Source organism: Hemiscyllium ocellatum, chromosome 13 (genome assembly GCF_020745735.1).
Source record: "Hemiscyllium ocellatum isolate sHemOce1 chromosome 13, sHemOce1.pat.X.cur, whole genome shotgun sequence".
Taxonomy (NCBI): Eukaryota; Metazoa; Chordata; class Chondrichthyes; order Orectolobiformes; family Hemiscylliidae; genus Hemiscyllium; species Hemiscyllium ocellatum.
Window position 1 is genome coordinate 42,621,104 of NC_083413.1, and position 13,786 is coordinate 42,634,889.

Here is a 13,786-nt window from a genome sequence, read left to right on the forward strand (position 1 = left end):
TCAAAATTTTATGAACTTCTATCAGGTCGCCCCTCAGCTTTTGACATCCAAATGAAAACAAACCAAGTTTGTCCAATTTCTCCTCATTGCATTTCTGCTAATCCATATGAACCATTCCAGAGACTACATAATCTTGAAAGATGACCATCAAGGCATCCATTATTTCTAGGATCACTTGTGTAAGCACCCTAGGATGTAAAGTATCAGTCACTGGGGATTCATTCGCCTTTAATCCCACCAACTTCCCCGAAACTATTTCCCTACTTATACAGATTTCCTTCACTTACTCCCTCTCACTAAACATTCCCAACATTTTTGAAACGTTATTGTCTCCTCCTTTGTGAAGACAGAGCCAAAATATGCATTTAATTGGTCTGCCATCTCTTTGTTCCACATTATAACTTCCCTTGTTCCTGATTGTACTTTGTTTATTATAGTTGATCAATTTATCTAATGATAAAGAAATGATAAAGAATGATAAAGAAACCTCTCTTTGTAAAATTTTCTGAAACTTTTTGCGAATCCTACATGTAATAAATAATTTTCTTGCATTTTTATACACTGTCTTTATACTCATTGCATAGACTTGTTTTTCTCTTTCAAAATAAATGATGCCGTTGAGAGAAAATATCGGACTTATCGTAATTCTTCCATAAGCGAGAATTTATGGTAAACGTCCTCCAATAAAAGCAAAATGCTACAGTTTGTGGAAGTCTGAAATTAAAAAAAAAACAGAAAATGCAGAAGAAACCCAGTAGGTCTGGCAACATCTTTGGAGAGCAAAACAGTTTGTATTTCTTCAGTTCTGAAGAAATTTACTGGGCTCGAAACATTAGCTTTACTTCTCCCTACACAGATACTGCCTGACCGTTAAGTTTCTCTAGCCCTTTCTGTTTTAATTACTTTTATTCCTCCACTCTGACCACTTCATTGCATTCAACCAACTTTCAAAAGAATTTCAAAAATATGTCCTCCTCAATATGTCATGACTCTGATGGGAGTCGAGCACTGATAATCAAATCCCACTGCTCAATGAGAGCCATGCCAAAAGTGTAAACGTTATAAATGTTTGAATCAGCAAAATGGTAAATTTGTTTCTTTTTATAATTTATTCAAAATAAAAAAAAGAACTTTCGCCAGGTTTCTGAAACAAACCATAAATAACTTGTTTAATATAAAGAAACTGATTCTTATCATAAGGTGGTATGGTGACTCATTGGTTAACACTGCTGCCTCACAGTGTCAGAGACCCAGGTTCAGATTCCATCGTTTGGTGACTGTGTGGAGTTTGCACATTCTCCCCGTGTCTGCATGGGTTTTCTCTAGGTGCTCCAGTTTCCTCCCACAGTTCAAAGATGTGTAGGTTAGATGGATTGACCATGTTAAATTGCCCATAGTGTCCAGGGATGTGCAAGCTAAGAAATTCAGGGATGGGACGAGTCTGTGTGGGATGCTCTTTGGAAGGTCAATGTGAGTCAATCGGCTGAATGGCCTGTTTACATACTGTAGGGATTCTAAGTGATAAAACTGGTTATCAACAATGCTACTATTCAGAGGGAAGCTAAATTCCTTTAATCCCAGATGCGACGGTATAACTCTTGAGAGATGGTATAATGTTTTAAAGGAATGTAAATGAAAAAAGTAACTTAGTGGAACCAAGGGTCCGAATGCAAGAGATAAAAGATGGAAAGACTTGTAGTCCAGTCAACTCCCTGTCAGAATGAAGACAATACTGACAGCAGCAGAATTGATGGGATCTTTAAATCAAACTCCAGTTCAGATGGCAAGTCACTTATACTGAGGCATTTGAATAGAAGTAATAGTGCACTTTCAGAGTTAAAGAGGCAGTTGAAGATACTGATCTTTATAACTTCCTCAGGTTCCCAAAAGATACTACACTGAGAGATCAATGCAGTTTGTCTCACTGGAAGGCTATTTTCCTTTTCAGTAGAGAGAGAGAGAGAGAGAGAGAGAGAAAGAGAAAGACAGAGAGAGAGGTCATTCTTATTGTTTCCAGCTTCTTATAAGTTTGATTTATTTATTGCCACATACTGAGGCATCACAGTGGCTCAGTGGCTAGCACTGCTGTCACACAGCACCAGGGACCTGGGTTCAATTCCCATCTTGTGTGGAGTTTGTACATTCTCCCTGTGTCTGTGTGGGTTTCCTCTGGTTATTCTAGTTTCCTCCCACAGTTGAAAGATGTGCAGGTTAGGTGAATTAGCCATGCTGAATTGCGTGTATTAGTCAGGGGTGAATGTAGGGGAATGGGTCTGGGCGGGTTGCTCTTCGGAGGGTCTGTTGTGGACTTGCTCGGCCAAAGGGCCTGTTTCCACACTGTAGGGAATCTAATTTCATAGTTATTACAAATACAGGGAAAGCGTTGTTTAGTGACACCACTCTCCAGGGCCATGTTAAAACACAGAACATAAAGCTTGATAAACAATAAAGTTCACTTTTTATTTTTATCTCAATAAAGTTAGGTGGCCTTTGGAACAGCTCACACTTTTGACTCCGCTATGGACTTGGATCTGGGCTCCTCCACCCCGATACCTTGTGGTCCCTGCTGCTAGACCAATGACACTGCAGCAACCACATCTCACTGCTGTTGGAACTGACACAACTTCAGTGTGTACTGAAGAAACACAGCAACAGCATTCCAGATACTTTTGCTAAGGAACCTTCAGCCCAGGACTTATTTTTTTCCAAAAGACAATTTTCAAGCAATTAAACTCATAAAACCTGTTTTTCTAACTCTCTTTAAAGCCTGCTTTATCTGTTTTCCATAACGTTATTTGACTTCCAAGCAAAACAGCAGGTGGCTAACAGCTGACATAAAACTTTTCATTTCAGCAATTACTGCTGAATATATTTCCCAAAAGTCACGCACCTCTTCAAAACCCTTCCAATCCAGAATTCCCAAACAGATGCATATAACAATTCTTTGCGGCTGTTAAATGAAAATGCGTATTCTCAACATATACCATTTGGACAGCTATTCCCCACATTGATGGACCTTGGCTGGTGCATATGCAAACAAGGGAAAGTGGAGAAGGAAGGTTATAACAGCCTACAAGTGGCTTTCCATCTGCTCAAACATCTGCCTTTCACTTGTCATCAGTTTGTAGTGAGTGTGGGAAGACAAAGTTTAGGTTGGCCTGTTTGGTCTCATTTCATTCGACCATTGACGGGCTACTTCACATTTGGAGATTGATGGTGGAAGGATATTGAAGGGGACATGAGAGGGAAACCCAGTAGGTTCGCCCTCTCAGGGTTTTCTGTGGGAAAGCAAAGGTGCCCTTCATCAATAAACCTCTTTCCCAATCAGGCCGACCCGTACCCCAAGTGGAGTCCCCTCCTCCCCTGGACGCTTCAACATAACCCAATTCCCCTTGCGCCTCAAAATACAAAAATGACTGCAGGAACACCAACATTGATGGGATGCCTTCCTCACTATCCACTGTTGATGAAATGGGTAACCTGATCATTTACTTTTATTAATGTTATCATACAAGAGTTCAAATTATAACTAAAAGCATTGCCATTTTATATAGATAAAAGAACCGGTCTATTCAATTGATCGATGTGGGATATTGCTACTTTCAGTGTATGAATAGCCCTGTAATACACAAGATAACTCAAGCATATTGATGTGAAAAAAATAGAATTTTTACCTAAAACATTTACAAAATTATTTTCATGAGAGTCATAGAGTTGTCCAGGATGGAAACAGAAAAAGGCATTGTTATGCACATTCCTCTGAGATCAAAAAGTCAATCCTTCAACAGCATGAGTATTAATTGAATTTGGTTGAATGACAGAATTAAAATACATGCAAGGATATCATAAATGTTTGTTAGACATCTTTTTGTTCATCCATTCCCTGTTTTTCTGCTCAAAACTATTCAAGAAGAAAAATACATAGAAGATTCTAGACATCCTTGTCCTGATGCTCTATCTGCAGAAGCTGGAGGTGTCTATATTTTAAATACTGACCCAAATACACAGTTATACCTCTTAGAAATTAACTTGAATGTTGAAAGCTACTTTGGAATTCTGCAAATGATGAGCAGTTAAAAAAATGTGCAACTGCTATAACAACAGAAGTACAAGCTGAACATTTTAATACATTTCTTGCCAACCTCTTATTTTCCACCTTCCACAAACTAAACTCACCTAGATATCTGCTGACCATATCTGAACTTTCACCATCTCCCATTCAGCTATCAACTCTGAGCACATTGATACATACTGATTTCTACTGTGTCGCTGCCATGATATTAAATTTTTCATCTTTATTTTCAAATCCCTGTATTTTCTCACCCATTCTTAATATTGCAATATCACCCAATCCTGCAAGCCTCTGTGTTCTCCTCCACTTCAGGCCTCTCATGCAAACTATTCTACTGATAATATCATTAGCAGCTGGACTGATAGACCCCAAGATCCATTACTTTCATGTCCCTTAGCATGGGAATGTGGGAAATTGGAGCAGGGGTAGGTCATTCAACAATCAAGTCTGCTTTGCTATTCAACTAGATTGCAGCTAATTGCTCACTTCAATGTAATTTTCTCAAATTATTTCCATATCTTTCAATGTATTTATCACCGAACAGTACAAAATCTGAACTGTAAAAAGTGAAAATTTGATTGTTAAGTAACATGGTAGCTTGGTGGTTAGCACTGCTGCCTCACAGTGCCAGGGACCTGGGTTTATTTCCGGCCTTGGTCAACTGCCTGTGTGGAATTTGCACATGCTCTTCGTGTCTGCGTGGGTTTCCTCCGGGTGCTTAAGTTTCCTCCCACAGTCTAAAGATGTGCTGGTTAGGTGGATTGGCCATGCTAAATTGCCCTGTAGCATCTACGAGTGTGCAGGCTAGGTAGATTAGTCATGGTCATAGCAGGGGTAAAAGGATAAGGTGGGGAGGTGGGTCTGGGTGGATGCGTTTTGGAGGTTTGGTGCAGAATCGATGGGCCAAATAGTCTCTGTCTGCATGTGGGGAATTTGTGATTCGATAGACGTCCTGTTTGGACACTTAATTTCTTTTGTACGGTGGTTAGCAATGCTGTCTTACAGCGCCAGAGATCTGAGTTCAATTCCCACCTTGGGTGACTGTCTGTGTGGAGTTTGCACATTCTCCCCATGTTTGCGTGGGTTTCCTCCGGGTGCTCTGGTTTCCTCCCACAGTCCAAAAGATGTGCAGGTTAGGTGAATTGGCCATGCTAAATTGCCCGTAGTGCCCGTAGGGGAATGGGTCTGGGTGGGTTGCTCTTCACAGGGTCAGTGTGGACTTGTTGGGCCGAAGGGCTTGTTTGCACACTGTAAGTAATCTAATCTAATCTAATCTATTTATGTGAATTGATCTATCTGTAAGTGACCATCTAATGAAGAGATTTTTCTTCAAACTTGGTATTCCTGCATCCTGGATTGTTATTAGCTTGGATTCTGAATTTCAGACAGAAACCTAGGAGATGGAATAATTAATAAATTTATTTCTTGAATTCTCTCTCCAAAGGTAGGTCTGACCAATTGAACCATAACCACCACAATGACAAAGACAAAGCAAAAGGTGCTGAATTCTTATCAGCTATTAATGGATTGGATCAACACTGGTTGTCCAGACAATTAAAACACATCACTTTGATCAGCTGTTGGTCATCTGTCTCGACATCTTGTGTGTTTCATACGCCAAATTTTATTTGTTAATGCTCCTGTGAAGCAATTTGCAACATTTTACTATGTTAAAAAAAACTGGGATTTATATAGCACCTTTCATGATCTGGGGAAATCATTTATTGAAGAGTAGTCACTGTTGTAATGCAAGAAGTGTGGCAGCTAATTTCAGCACAGCAAACTCTCACAAATAGCAATGTGATAACGGTCAGATAATCTGTGTTATGAGTTATTGATTGAGGAATAAAAATTGTTCCCAGAGACCTTCGTTGAAAAGTGAAAGGTGGGTAACCTTGACCAGCTTGCAACAATTCTTTTAACTTAGACATGTTACATGGTGAGATAGACAAAGGGGACAAGAGTCAGGGAAGAGTCTAATGTAATCTTGTTGACAACTTTATCAAGGTAAAACAAGACTTTTCTGACTCTGCTACTGTATTTTAATTAAACTCTATCAAACTGCATCTATCTCTTCAAAGGACTCATCTTAAATCTCCAAGTAAGCAGTCTTAAATCTATACTAGCTATCTACTTCTGACATGCACATTCGTAGATTCACTAAACGCTAGCCATAAGTTCTGAACGTTTTGTCTGAAAGGACTGGTAATAACCATTCAATGAGGCTGGAACATGCTGTTCCTTGGCTTTTGAGGGTTGGCTACCATTTTAGGATCTGCAGTTGCCGATTTGGGCTTCCCCTCCAACTAGGGCTTGTTCTGGTCTACAAACCATTTCACCAACGTGGTCTCTCTGTGTCAGAACAATCTGGTGATGCTCTCCAGGAGGTACAAGAACATGGAGATGCTGTGTAGCTTGGCTGCCAGTTGAAGATGCACTCTGGAGATGTCATTGATGAAGGTGTAAAAACAGAGAGAGCTGGGATTCCAGGTTTTCCATTTTATCCCTCTCTTTGTGTCTTTCTCAAAGATTCTGTGGCCTGCGTCCAATACTGGCATCAGGCTGGGCTGGGAGGATCCAATGAGGAGGATCCAAGGATGGTTGCAGAATATGGTTTTGAATCATTGACTGTCAAGTGCAGTCCTCGTCTTGCTATGCCTCTGGTCTCCAACTGAGCTGGATGCCACTAAGTCTATGTAACATTCTTCTAACAAAGCAGGTTGACTGGAGGTGGAAACAATATGGCCGTTCACCACTGGCCAGGCAGTTCCTAAATTGTGGAGTCCAGCTGATTTAAGTTTTCATCAACACTCCTGAAAAAATGTCATTTTTTCTGTAATAGTCCTGGAGGTCATAGGCCATAGAATCATAAAATCCCTAAAGTGCAGACAGGGGCCATTCAGTCCATCAAGTTTGCACCAATCCTCCTAAAACCATCCTACTCTGACCCAATTCTTATTCCTGTAACCCGGTATTTCCCATGGCTAATCCACCTAACCTGCACATCTTTGTAGTGTGGGTGAAAATCAGAGCGTCCAGTGGAAACCCACGTTGACACAAGGAGAATATGCAAATTCCACATAGACAATCACTTTAGGGTGGAATGAAACCTATCTTCCTGGCGCTGTGAGGCAGCGATGCTAGCCACTGAGCTGATGTGCCCCCCAGGTCACCTACACGCACCTTCTTCAAAATAGTTAGATCTTTTACATGTACCAAGAAGTAAAAGGGAGGCTGAATACCAGTTCTTGTGCACCATCTCCTATCTCCTGAGGAGCATGATCAAACGGGCAAGCAACAAGCTATTGTTTCTATTACTGTCACTAACCTTATCTCATGTTATGATTTCCCCCTACAACTCCCCACTTTATAGTCCACTAACCCTGTACAGCCTGCTTCTAACTTCTTCTGGAAATCCCCAAACAGGCATTCCCAAGCAGACTCATTGTCACTGCTTATTTCTGCCCCATGGAAAATAGTTCTTCCTACCTTGACTCAATTCTTTCATCCCTTGTCCAGTCCTTTCCTGTTTACATCTGTGATTGGTCTGATGCTTTACGTTTGTTTCAAAATTTTCAGTGTTAGGCACAAACTGCCTTTTCTTCACCATGGATGTGCATTCCCTCTACACATCTATCCCCCATCAGAATGGTCTCAGGACTCTCTTCGTCTTCCTTGAAAATGAGTCTGAACCATCCCCAACCACCACACCCTATCCTGCCTGCCTGAGCTCATCCTTACTTCAATTAACTTCTCCCTTCTCTTACTTTCTTCAGATCAAAGATGGAGCTATGTGTACTGGCATGGGCCCCAGTTCTGCCTGGCTTTTTCTGGAATACATGGAATACTAATTGCTTCAGACAATCCAGGGCGCCACTCTGTAACTCTTTTCTCAATACTTCGATGATTTCTTGGCACTGCTTCCCTCTCTCATTTGCAAATGGAATAATTGATCAATTTTACTTCTAATTTCCACCTTGCTCTCACCTTCACCTGATTCATCGTTCACTCCTCCCGTCACTTTTTTGACATCTCAGTTTCTATTTCTGGGGATAGGCTGGCCACCGATATCCATTATAAACACACAGACACCCACAGTTACTGAAACTATCCATACCCTACTTTCTGTAAACAAACTATTCATTGTCCCAGTTTATCTATTTTGATGACACCACCTTCCACAGGGGGCTTAAATATGTCCACCCTTTTCCTCAGCCAAGAATTTCTTACCACCATGATGGTTAGAACCCTTAGCCATATTGCTCCATTTCCTGCACTTTTACTCTCACCTCTTCCTCCCTCAACAATGATAAGGTTCTCCTTGTTCTTAATTTCATCCCACCAGCCTTTGCATCCCAAGGATCATAAACTGCAATTCCCACCACCTGTAGTGGGATACCACTACAGCCCCTTACCTCTCTTGTCAACATCCACTGTTCCCTCCAAACTATCCTGGTCCACTCGTCTGCCACCTCCAATACCTTCTCACAATCCCTACTGTATCTTCTCATGCAATCATAGGAAAGGCAATGCTTGCTCATTTACGTCCTTCCTCACTATCCACACAATTTCCAGGTAAAGCAGTGATTTACCTGCACGTCATTCAATCTAGTCTACTGTATTCACTGCTCACAATGTGATCTCCTCCACTTTGGGAAGACAAAATATTGGCTGAGTGATCACCTTGTGGAATACCTTCACTCTATCCATAAAATGACTCTGAATTTTCAATTGCCTGCTACTTTGATGCACCACCATGTTCCCTTGCTAACATTTCTGTCTCAGGTGTGTTGCAGTGCTCCCGCAAGCCTCAATACAAACTGAAGGAACAACATTTCATCTTCCACCCAGGTATCTTACAGCCTTCAAGACTCAACACTTGAGGGTAATCATTTCAGAATGCGTACATCCTCCCCCATGTTCATTATCCACCTTCACATCCTGATGTCTTGTGTTGTAAGAGCTGTTCCCAGCATAACCAACCTATTTTCAAACATTCACATTTCCCTTTAGCCCACTCAGCATTTACTTCTCTTCCAGCTTACTATCATAATTTGGAGGTGCCAGTGTTGGACTGTTAAAGTTAAAAGTTAAAAATCACACAACACCAGGTTATGGTCCAACAGGTTTAATTGGAAGCACTTGCTTTTGTAGCATTGCTCCTTCAGGTGGTTGTGATGATGAAGGAGCAGCGCTGCAAAAGCTAGTGTTTCCAATTAAACCTGTTGGACTATAACCTGTTGTTGTGTGATTTTTAGCTTACTATCTTCAATCCTTTGTCTGCTTCCTTTTTTTTTTCTCTGTCTCTCTAACTGTCTCTCTATCTGGGCACCGTCACCACCAATTCGACTCACTTCTCCCACATGTCCCTTGGTCCCCTTCCCTCAACTGTCATCACCCTGTCCCAGCTGCTCTCAGTTCTGACATAGGGTCACTGGACATGAAATGTAAACTCTGTTTACCCTTCACAGATGCTGCCAGACCTGCTGAGTTTCTCTAGCATATTTTGTTTCCAGCATCTACAGTTCTTTGTTTTAGATTATAGCTAAAAGGGAGCCTTAATTTAACATCTTATCAAAAGGCAGAACTCCCATCTGTGCAGCTTTCCTCCATATGTTACTGAAGTGTCACCATAGATTTTAAAGGTGTTATAAAAATATTGTTTCAGCGAGCCCGTGTTTCTTTTCCCTATGTACCCATGCATGCAACAATAAGATATATTACTATAAGATATATAGTTTCTAGTATCTTTCCAGAATCTCGATCAATCTACGAATACAAAATGTAATTAATATTTGCACATATTTTCCTTTATTTTTGACTTTCTCCTTTTAACTAGGAATTGAGTTTAGTTCAGTCCCACAAATAATGGTCACCTTCTGGTATTCTGTGGTCTTTAGTCATCTATAAGGCTTGATGGTATCAGCAAATCACTTAAATGATGGAAGCAATACAACCAATCTGATTCTGTCCCCATCTAACAAGCAGCAGTTTGAAATGGAAGGAAATTCATTATGATTTTGCCCTTCACGCAAACCTTATGTAATACTTTAGCTGAGTGTAACCTGTGTGTCTACTGTTAAATAATTTCTCAATATAAAATGCAAATATATGACAAAAAAAGAAAAATATTTCACTTTCAACTAGTACAGAATTTAAACTAAGCTTTCACAGAATAGAAATCAGGGAACTGTGATCTCAATTTTTTTTTCCCTAAGCCTTTTCTACTTCTTTGTGGGGTATTCATTACTGTGAAGGTTGATAATACTGAAGAATGGAACAAGTACTAAATCCTCAGGCCAGTTATGTTGGCAGTTTGAAACAAAGCCAGATGCTGTCATGTATCACTCTTCAGAACTCTATCTTCTGTAATGTTACAGTATCCATACAGGAAAATGCATAACTCACTCCTGTGCAAAATGAATTCCAGCAGAGTCACAAAAGAGTCAAAGAAGATCTTACAATATCCTGGACACCAGATGGTATCTTGAATATCTAAGATTTCAAGGCTCATCAAGGCTTACACATAGATCTAAAAAGGGGGGTGGGGAGAGAAATCATGAAATTTTGATCAAAGGATAAGACTCTATGGGAGTTACCAAAATGACAGATAACTCTTCCCAAAATAAAGCAGCAGACATAAAATATTGTATTTGGTTGCATAAAATGCAAAAAAGAGATTTTTTTTTTCAAAAACAGAGACTGTTGAGGGGCCCTGCAGATTTCATTGTATGTGTTATTCTTGACCATTTTATGAAATGAGATAATTATGTGCTGCCGCAAAGATAAAAGGCAAATTAAATGTTAGCAGTAACAGTGAGAAATTCCACTACAGGCCTGAAAAGCATCATGAGATTTTTGTTCAGATGCCCATGACCAATCAGTTACTCCAGTGACAATTTGTCGTGGCAAATATTACTTGGTTTTTACAAAACTTTATTCTCATGTTAGCCCACTAATTAAAGTCAGGAAAAATAGATTCATCTTAACCTGAATGGTACCCAAAGGTTTACAAGCAATAGCTAATATGATATAAATCTGATTATAAGACAGTTCTTATTTCATTAAGACAGAAGTTGCAGCTCCCTGTGATATACTGCAGGTTAAAATGGCATTTCTTTTCCTGTCAGAAGCCAATGTAGTGTATTAGAGTATTGCAAAATGACCTTTCCATAGCCAGCACAAATTGCTGCAAAGGCAATTTATTGACATCAATATGTTCAACATCATAAGACTTTATTCTAATTACCTCCCTTCACAGGCTAAATGGTAACATCAAAATAAAACTTAATGATAGTCTGATAATAAGCCAGACATATATTTTTTTTCTGACATTGGCATTATGGAACAAATTAAGACAAATGTAAATTGCATAACACTCTGGAATGAAATATATATTTATTGATTTATCAATATTTTCCCCTCATAATTTTAAATTATTTTTCATTCATTGCTATATTGTCAGGTATTGCACAGACTTGATTGCCTGAGTTGTTACTCTCCAGTTTACCTGCCTGACATTCAGAAGGGATTTCTATCTGCACAACATCTCTTCTATGTCTCAGTTAAGATAAACAGTGCCAGCCCACTATGTGTGAGTTTACTCAGCTGGTAACACTCTAAGCTCTTAGTCAGAGGTCTAGGTTAAACCACATTCCAGGACTTCACCACATTATTTTGGCTGATGTTTCAGCTTAGTATTGATGGAGTGCTGTATTATTAAAGGTGCTGTCCTTCAGATGAGACCTTAATCCAAGGCATCATCTGTCTGTTTCTGTAGTTCAAGTGTATATGAAAGATTCCATGACACTATTTGATAGTGAACAGGGCGATGCTGATCTCTAAACTAATATCAGATGTACTGGTGGTGTATCGCCTAGCTTTTAGTGTTCTTGCAAAACAGCCACCACTTTCCAATATCTGTTACAACAATTCAAAGTCCTTGCATTATATATGAAATACGTTGAGACATTTCTGAAAGATATTGTAACATTTGATATATTTGAAAGTCTTTTTTTTTGTATGCAATGTACTAGGGTATCTGAAAATTTTGATGCATAGGTTCATTATATTAAATGCACTTATATATTGGTTCTCATTATGAAAGGAAGGTGCAAATCAGTATTTGGATCTGAGATGAATACTGAAATTAATGGTGAGAAGTGAAGTATCTATAAGAAGAAATAATGAAGGCATATTGGTGAAGGGGAGCTGTAGACAATGAGAAAGTCTTCAGAAAAGCATAGGGGTAAAACTGAAAACTGAAACCTTTAAGGACAAGAATGTAACAGAAGAATAGAGAGAAACAAAGGTATAACTCGATGATAGAGGCCTTATTGTCAATAGGGCTGCTTGGAAAGGACAAATGGTGAAAACTGTCAGCAACCAGGGCTAAAGTCAATGTTTCAATACAACTATTTGTAGTAAATTAATGAGCTTATGGGTGAGGAGACATGATGGAGGGAAGTGGAGATAGACTGATGTCACTTTATGCATCGGCAGGCTCTGAAAGGTTAACAGTGAAAGGAATAAAAATGATAAGAAGAAACTATGAAATGTGGTCATTAACATAAGAAGTAAGTTGAGTTAGAAAATGGTTTGAACAGTTGAAGATATGACTGTTCAAGAGAAAATCATATGGAGATTATAATGCATTCATTGGTCTCAACTAAATGAAGTCAATGCAAATCAGCAGAAATTCTCCATGAGTTGAAGCCATACCTGAGACAAAGGAAGATGGCTGTGGTTGTTCATCTCACACAAGGACAGCTTTGCAGGAGTGCCTCAGGATGGGATCTCAGACTCAACCAACTTCAGTCACTTGATCAATCTCCTTCTGCCCATCACAAGGTGAGAAATGCATATATTCGTTGATGGCTACACCGTTCCACACCATTTCCTAAACAAAAACTGAAAGAACGGCGGATGCTGTGAATCAGAAACAAAAACAGAAATTGCTGGAAAAGCTCAGCAGGTTTGACAGTATCAGCTTGAGAGAAATCAGAGTTAATATTTCGGTTCCAGTGACCCTTCCTCAGACTCGGATCCAAAATGTTCACTTTGATGTCTCTTCGCAGATGCTGCCAAACCTGCTGAGCTTTTCCAGCAACTTCTGTTTTTGTTCTACACCATTTACAATGCTTCCAATGCTGAAGCAGCCATGCCCACATGAACTGCTAAGTGGTAGGTAACTTAAGAATCATATGGAATTGAATTGAATTGAATGGAACCGTTTATTGTCATTTGCATTTTGCTGTGAAAAATACGGTAAAATACAGTGAAAAGCTTCAATTGGTGCAACAATCTGGTGCCATTTTCAATAGTTTAAGAATGAAAAGAATAAAAAGATGTAACTGTAAGAGTGTCTATCTTTGTTCTGCCATTACCACCATGAGTCCTGAGCCAGCTCACTAATGACACCAAAGACTCCAATCCCTCTCCACAACCTCACTGCTGCCTATGTTGGACCCACCAACATAGGAGTCACCACTCTTTAAGCACCATCTCTTCACCGTTGGGCCCACCCAAATGCCACAGTAAATGTGGCTTTAGAAGGATTGGGTCAGGGAGGGATATTCTTTGGAGGGTTGGTGAGTTGGTGCTGAACTCACACTTGCCCCACAATCAGGAGGCCCTGGCTGTCCTTCTGCTGCCTCCTCACTGATAAACTGGAGTAGTCAGCTCTGGGCCTACTGCAACCAGGAGTTGCTGCCA